An 8,107-nucleotide genomic window follows, 5' to 3' on the forward strand; every position below is an offset into this window, starting at 1 on the left:
CCATCTGCCATGGCAGGATTCGAACCGGGGTCCCCAGAATCCCCAGAACATTAGCTGAGTTAATGGTCTAGCAATAATACCAGTCGGCCATGGCCTCTTCGTAATAGGGAGGAGAGTCAGTGCAGTTTTGTAAATAAAGGCATCTTGCTGCAGCCAGGATTGTGGGGCTATCCTCCTATACATGTGAAATTGGCTATAACAGAGCCATATAGTTACAACAGCTGGAAATCTCTGAGGCTGGGGCTCTGGGTAGGATTCCGGGTTTTCGGTACCTAAACCATCACCTCTTGGAGTTCAGAAAATGTTACAGTGCAGGTATAACCCTAGGGCTTCTGTTTCTTCGGGTTGTCAGTGTTGAAACAGTTTCCACTGGCAAAAATATATCACAGTAAAAAGCCTGACAACACCAGGTTTAAGTCCAACCGATTTATTTGATAGTAAACTCACAAGCTTTCAAGGTTAACCTCTTCTTCAGGTGAATACCTACTCTCAGCTGCTCTTCAAGGGCAACAAGAGATAGGCAATAACTGTTGGTTACCCAGGGATGCCCATGTCCCACAAATGAATAAAACACACACACACACACACACACACACACACTGCCCCTGTATGACACTGGCAGCTTTCGGCACAACCTAATCTAGTGAGTTTACTATCAAATAAATCGGTTGACTTAAACCTGCTGTTGTCAGGCTTTTTACTGTGTTTACCCCAGTCCAATGCTGGCATATCCACATCAAAAATATATCAACCATCCTTGCAGAGTTATGGATTGGAGACTAACTGAGGGGGCAAATGTCCCCTGTGGAATTCCAAGATGAGATTGAGGTAACATAAAAGCATAGCAATCAGTGCCAGTTTGACCAGAACCCCTGAAGAGCTGCCACCTTTATATAATCAAATCTAGACCTGGAAAAGAGAAAAGACATCGAAAACTTTCTCAAATGTAGCTCTCATTATTCCTAAGCCTCTGCTGCCACCACCTGTCTGAAATGTTCAAGTTTCAAGGTGACTGAATGAATCAGAATTAAAACTCTTTCTCAGTGTGACAAACCTGCTATGCTTATTTTCATTTTACTTCCTCTTTGCTGGCAAGTTTTCTCTCGTTTTTTTCTTCCCAGTTCTCCTTTCCTGAGGCACTGACTTCTTTCTGAAGCTAGACTACTCATCCAGAAACTCAGCTAATGTTCTGGGAACCTGAGTTTGAAACCCACCCATGGCAAGTGGTGGAATTCTAATTTTTAAAAAATACCTGGAATTAAGAATCTGCTGATGACCATGAAACCATTGTCGATTATCAGAAAAACCCAGCTAGTTCACTAATGTCCTCTAAGGGAGAAAAATCTGCCGTCCTTACCTGGTCTGGTCTGCATGTGACTCCAGGGCCACAGCAATGTGGTTGACTCTCTTGGAAACCCTGCAGTGCAGAAAGAAGCCATTCGGCCCATCGAGCCTGCACCAACCACAATCCCATCCAGGCCCTACCTCCATATCCCTACACATTTACCCACTAATCCCTCTAACCTACACATCTCAGGACCCTAAGGGGCAATTTTAGCATGGCTAATCAACCTAACCCTCACATCTTTGGACTGTGGGAGGAAACTGGAGCACCCAGAGGGAACCCACGCAGACACGGGGAGAATGTGCAAACTCCACACAGACAGTGATCCAAGGCAGGAATTGAACCCAGGTCTCTGGAACTGTGAAGCAGCAGTGCTAACCACTGTGCTATTGTACCTACTCTCAACTGCTCTTCAAGGGCAACTAGAGATGGGCAATAAATGTTGGCTACCTAGGGATGCCCATGTCCCACAAATGAATAAAACACACACACACACACACACACACACACACACACACACACACACACACACACACACACACACACACTGCCCCTGTGTGACATTGGCAGCTTTCGGCACAACCTAATCTTGTCCTGCTTGACATCATCTTGGGAAGGTGAAGGAAGGAAGCAATGAGCAATAGGGTCAGCTAGGTGGAAGTTTGGGGGAAGAGAGGAACGTAGTGAGTGAGAGGGATATGGTGAGTGAGAAGGAGTGCAAAGGTTAGCAAGCAGGAGCGCTGGAGATGTGTGGGAGAATCAGCGAACATGAGAGTCAAGTACAGTGTGGAACTGAGTGTATACCTGGGAGTTTGATGAGTGGGAGCATAAGGTTTGGAGGAGAAGGAGGTGTTCCTTTTCTTTCGCTTTTGTTTAACTTTTTCACTCCGTAGAAATTGTTCTCACTCAACTACAGCAAAAGAAGATAACTATTTGTGAGCATCAGGTAAGTGGTTAAGATCTATTCTATTCCTAAGGTTTAAAATAGTACAGGAACTGGTGTTAAGTTTAATTAAATAATTAACAAATGGAAATAAATAATTGAATAATATAAATATGAAAGCAAAATACTGTGGATGCTGGAATCTGAAACAAAAAGAGAAAATATTGGAAAGTCTCAGCAGGTCTGGCAGCACCTGTGGGGAGAGAATAGAGCTAATCTAGAGCGTGGGGGTCAGGACTGCCAGGGGGAGATCAGGGCTGTCTGGGTTGAGGGTTGGGGAGAACATGTCTGGCCGACAGTGGAGGGGAGGGTAACATCGAGTCTGGCCCGGAGAGGTCCAGGAGGCTAACGATTGGTTGGGGGAATGTTGGGGGCTGGAGGGGCAGTGATGGGAGGTTGTGGGACTGGCCAGCGATCAGGAGGTTGGCAACCTAAGGTCATTGCTCATCCGCTCTGACAAATCGGCGCATGCACAGTGGCCCACTCAGGGCTATGCTGCCGGCTTCTCCAGCCGGAATAGACCACACCCACTGATTTTCAGAAGGAATCCCACTAGGGCAAACTGTGATGTACAGAATGTCGGAGATTCAATCTGAAAAAAAATCGGCAAGTGTTACTCCCATTGTCACACAAATTGAGGACTTTTTTTGCGAGAATCCCAGACTATATCTCGGTGGTCAAAAAACATTAAGGGTAGTGTTATGGGGTCCTGTAAAGCAAGAGGTGCATGCGTAAAGCAAGTGCAGGTGATAAATGGGAAGCGTATGGGATAAGCAGAGAGTGAACTATGGGAAAGAGGGTTAGGAATGAATATCTTCTCATCTTCAACAGTTTCAGCCACTGTTGCCAAAGTTGTGGTTGCTTCAGTGCTGATCAGCATTGACTGGTGCCTCCAAGAGTATATGAACACACGGTTGTGTGACATTTCCTCTACATATAAGTTGTTGCCGTTTGCAGTTATGTGCCACCTTGTCCTGCAAGAGAGAGAGAGAGACAGGTGTGGCAGTGATTGCAGTGGTGAAGCGACTATGGTTGAATAGCTGACAGTGTGTGCAAGCTTTGAAATATGGGTTGGAGGCTTCCAGCAGGGCTACAGACATGAGGCTGAATTGTGTTTGATAGAGAATGTTGCTTGGCCAATGGAACAGGGAAGGGTGGGACAGCGTGTGCGACTGGTGGTTCATTCATTAAGTTTCTTCCTGTGGTACATCAAATCCTCAGGGCTACCTCATTTGCAGTGACCATGATGTAAATCTGCCTTCTCAGTGTCTGTCCTGAGGGCCTCCTGCCTCACCTACCTATATAGGACCTCTTTCCTCCTATAGGCCTCATGCACTAGTACCTCCAATGTGTCTTCAGAGAACTTTGAAGCATACTTGTCCTTTTCTCTCTTGAACAAACAGCTCCCAGCACCTGCTATAACCTGGAAGAACTTCGCTTTTAAATGGTACAGACTAGATTCAAGTAGTACAAGCAAGCTTTAAGTGGTACCAGTCTCACACTAAAGTCAGTCCCCTGCTAGAGTATGCAATGCATTAATACCAGGGTGCCAGCCACTATCATTTTAATAGTCAGGCAGTTACATAACTCACACGCATATTTTCAGATGTTATTATTGCACAGTGGTTTGCACTGCTGCCTCACAGTGCCAGGGAATCAGGTTCATTCCGGTCTCGGGTCACTGTCTACAGTGTTTGCACATTCTCCCCATGTCTGTGTGGGTTTCTCCCGGGGTGTTCTGCTTTCCTCCTACACTCCAAAGATGTGCGGGTTAGGCGGACTGGCCAAGCTAAATTGTCCCTTAAAGTCAGGGGCTAGCAGGATCAATACACGGGGTTACAGGGATAGGGCTGGGTGGGATTGTTGTCGGTGCAGACTCGATAGGTCGAATGGCCTTCTTCTGCACTGAAAGAATTCTATGACTTCTATGAAATATCCCACCACTTGCAGCTTCAAGCGCTGCTTAATGTCCACATCATGTTTTACAGTATCTTTAAGAACAATAGCTAGCTATAAAACAAGATTGTCACTTTATACTTATCAAAAAAGCACATGATTTCATTATTGAGTTCATCATGAAAACAGTCAGAGAACATTTTATGATTATTTGTGAAGCTGCTTGAGCAGTGTTTGGGAAAATGCTGTGGAGGAAGCCAACAGGGAGTGAATAAAGTTAAAGGCAAAATACTGCGGGTGCTGGAGCCTGAAACAAAACACTGGAGAAACTCAGCAGGTTTGACTACATCAGTGGAGAGTGAATAGAGCCAACATTTCAAGTCTGAGATGACCCTTCATCAGAGGCAGAGTAAATAAATCTGGCTGGTGAAGTTGTGAAATTTTGCCTTATTTCAATTGGCTCATTCCTTTTTGTTCCTGAGTTACGTGGCTGCTGTGGTAACGAAAGGCGGAGTTACTGTCCAATATTAAAAACCTCTAAACACAAAGGTCCTCCAGGTGATTCTGGGTAGGTGTGCACAAGGGTAAGTTTCAGCAGCGGCTGTGTTGAGCTCAGCAGGTATCATGTTCTTGTTGTGTATTGCGGCCTTGATGATAAGCAGATATTTATCTGGTTAAGTTTGGTTCTGGGAACATCTGATGTGGTTACTGGGGCACATTATTGATCTTGTAGTTTATAAAACTCTCAGATCATGCATTCTGCAGTGTAGCAGTGTGGGCTGACTAATAGTCTTTCTGAAGTTTTGTAACATGACACTTACTGCTACATTTCATTCCCTGCAGGTACAATGCAATCTCACGCTCAGTAAGATTGGGTGAGCATTGCTGAGGACAAAGTAATTTACAAATAGGCATAGCGTCCACCAACTGGGAGTGGAAGAGGAATTAAGGAGCAACATGGTGTGAGTTCTTATTAATGGTAAGGCGCTAGGGTTGTACTTTTGAGCTTTATTTTATGTGACCTGAGGCATACGGAAAATATGTGTGTTTTACTCACTGCATGTAATTGTGACCTACTGTCCCAGATAAGTGCTGCGTCATTACAGTAGGCATTTCCAACTTCGTTGGGTTGGGAAAGTACCGTGCAGGGTTGATAGAAGGATTTACATGAATAATAACAATTATTTACTAGTTTTCATTTACCAGATTTTGTGTGGTTGACTTTTTTGGGTCTTGAGTTCCATTCTAATGCAATGTTACAATGTGGGTTAGCATTGATAACTGTCCTTCTAAAATTTCCGTGAAGAAAATCTGAAGAGTTAGTAAACCTAAAAGATGGCTAAGGAATGTACTGAGTTACCTGCCCAGGCTTTTAGAAACATAGTGATTTGCTTTTGTCATTTGTGGTCATACATTTTTTAAACTTCCAGCATTTCTCCACAAAATTATAAACTGCACTAAGTCAGGCACATTAAATCATTATTTTACATTTATATACAGCCAAGTCATTTATTCAAGAATAATGCTTACCTTGTGGAATTAGGCAATTCAGCCCACCATGTCTGCGCCAACTTTGCAAAAGAGTATCCCAACCAAGCCCACCCTACAGCTTTATCTCCGTAAACCTACATGTTTACTATGGTTAATCCACCAAACCTACACATCTATGGACACTATGGGGCAATTCAACATGGACAATCCACCTAACCTGCACATCTATCGACTGTGGGGGCAAGCCGGAGCAAACTAATGCAAACATAGGGAGAACGTGCAAACTCTGTACAGACAGCTACCCAGGGCCAGAATCCTACCCAAGTCCCTGGCACTATGAGGCAGCAGTGCTAACCATTGTGCCACCATGCCATTGCTGATGGGTGATATATGTCAGCTTGGACCAAAAAGCTAGAGGAAAAGTTAAAGCATGAGTTGTTCAAAAAAATAACAATTTATATGGACAATTCTATTGAACATTTATTACAATTTGAATCAGTGAGTTGATAGCCAAGGAAGCTGATAGCCAAGTTCCGCATACACGAGGATGGCCTCAAACGGAATCTTGGGTTCATGTCACACTATCTGTAACCCTCATGACTTGCCTGGGCTTGCAAAAATCTCTAACTGTCCAGGCTGGAGACAATACACATCTCTTTAACCTGTGCTTAACCCTGTCTCCACTCACATTGTCTGTATCTTATTACCTGTAAAGACTTACATTCCAACATTTGTAAATTAAGTTTGTGTCTTTCAATGCCCTGTTTGTGAACAAAACTCCCACTCACCTGATGAAGGGGCAGCGCTCCGAAAGCTTGTGGCTTATGCTACCAAATAAACCTGTTGGACTTTAACCTGGTGTTGAGACTTCTTACTGTGCTTTCCTGTATTGTACCATTCTATGACAGTTTAATTGGATTTTTCCACTCAGTTGTACTTGCCTGGTCACGAAACAAGCTCTTGTGTATTTTATCATCTGCTTTCTGAGTTTGTTAAAACTGGTTTTTATGCCTGAAAGTTTTGATAACAAATCAAATACCTTGATTTGGGAGCTGATGTGCAAATCAGTACGAGTATCCTGAATGGGGAACAAATATTGCAAAGTAATATTTCACAATTCAACACTGCCATTTTCTTCTCTTCCCAAGCCTGCAGTTATGTGGCTCGCAAGATCTCCTCTCTTTGTGGGAGGGAAGAGGAAAAATCACGTGGAGTCCATATCAACTCTAGCCACAGTCAAACAGGCAAAGTGTACGTGTACAGAGAATTTATCTTATTACTCTTAATATATTGTAATGCATCTTTGAACAGCTACGTTTCTAGTTTAATGGCAGAGAATCTCTTCATATAGCTTGTGCCTTTGTTTTTTGATTTGATTTGATTTATTATTGTCACGTGTATTAGTATATATTGTGAAAAATATTGTTTCTTGCGCACTATACAAAGCATACTGTTCATAGTGAAAGAAAGGAGAGAGAGTGCAGAATGTAGTGTCACAGCCATAGCCAAGGTGTAGAGAAAGACCAACTTAATGCAAGGTAAGTCCAGTCAAAAGTTTGATGGCAGCAGGGAAGAAGCTGTACTTGTGTTGGTTGGTATGTGACATCAGACTTTTGTATCTTTTTCCCAATGGAAGAAGCGGAAAGAGGGTGGCCAGAATTATACCGGCCCATCTGCCACGGGAATTGGAGTGGGTAAGGGTTGGATCATGGGATGCATGTTGACCTCGGACAGGAATTTATGGTCTTGGGACGAGCGAGGCCGTAAAATCCCGCCCGGTATGTCCGGGGTGCTTAAATATTCATTATAGCCCAGTTCCAATTTTTTTCATCTCACGCACTGTTGGAGGAAGAGCGAGGCAATAATTCAGAAGGCAATTTAACTGCTGGAGTAATGCAAGTGTCAGCATGACTTTGCAATATTGGGTTCTCTAATAACAGGAAGAAGCTGTTTGGCAAATTCTTAAACAAAATAGATGTGAAGCTTCTGGCAGTAACAGGCCTACTTTGATCCAGGGCAGCTTAGTAGGCAGCTGAATCATTATTTGGAATGTCTTGAGGCATTCTGATATAGAACACTTGATAGGTGATGTTTACAGAAAGCCTTTCTTGACTGAAAGAGTGACATCCTCGCAGTGTTCAATTAATGTGGAGCACTGTTTGATTAAAGAAAGAAAGAAGCATACTAATCCAGCTAGCTTGTTTAAAAGTCAAATTCAATTGCCTTTAATCTCTGAGTAAAAGTGTATCAGAGTTCTGTACCCACTGAAATTAATTGCACATCGGAAATACCCCTGAAGCTTTGCTGGAACTAAATATCACAGTTAAAATCACTGAACAAAAGCAATCTATTGAATCAGGATTGTCAAAAGTATGCTGAAACTAGTATTAATGTTATTAGAGTAATTCCCAAAGAATCCTAAATGGCATCTC

General features: G+C 43.2%; 1 long non-coding RNA gene across 1 annotated transcript; it reads left to right on the forward strand.

The window, feature by feature from the left end:
• Positions 1–4,708: 4,708 nt before the first annotated feature.
• LOC145358299 (uncharacterized) lies at positions 4,709–6,952 on the forward strand. Its single transcript, XR_013889461.1, has 3 exons — positions 4,709–4,803; positions 5,028–5,163; positions 6,824–6,952. It is a non-coding gene; the product is annotated as an uncharacterized LOC145358299 (long non-coding RNA).
• The last annotated feature ends 1,155 nt before the right edge of the window (positions 6,953–8,107 follow it).

Source organism: Carcharhinus amblyrhynchos, chromosome 25, assembly GCF_965287045.1.
Source record: "Carcharhinus amblyrhynchos chromosome 25, sCarAmb.v2.hapA, whole genome shotgun sequence".
NCBI lineage: Eukaryota > Metazoa > Chordata > Chondrichthyes > Carcharhiniformes > Carcharhinidae > Carcharhinus > Carcharhinus amblyrhynchos.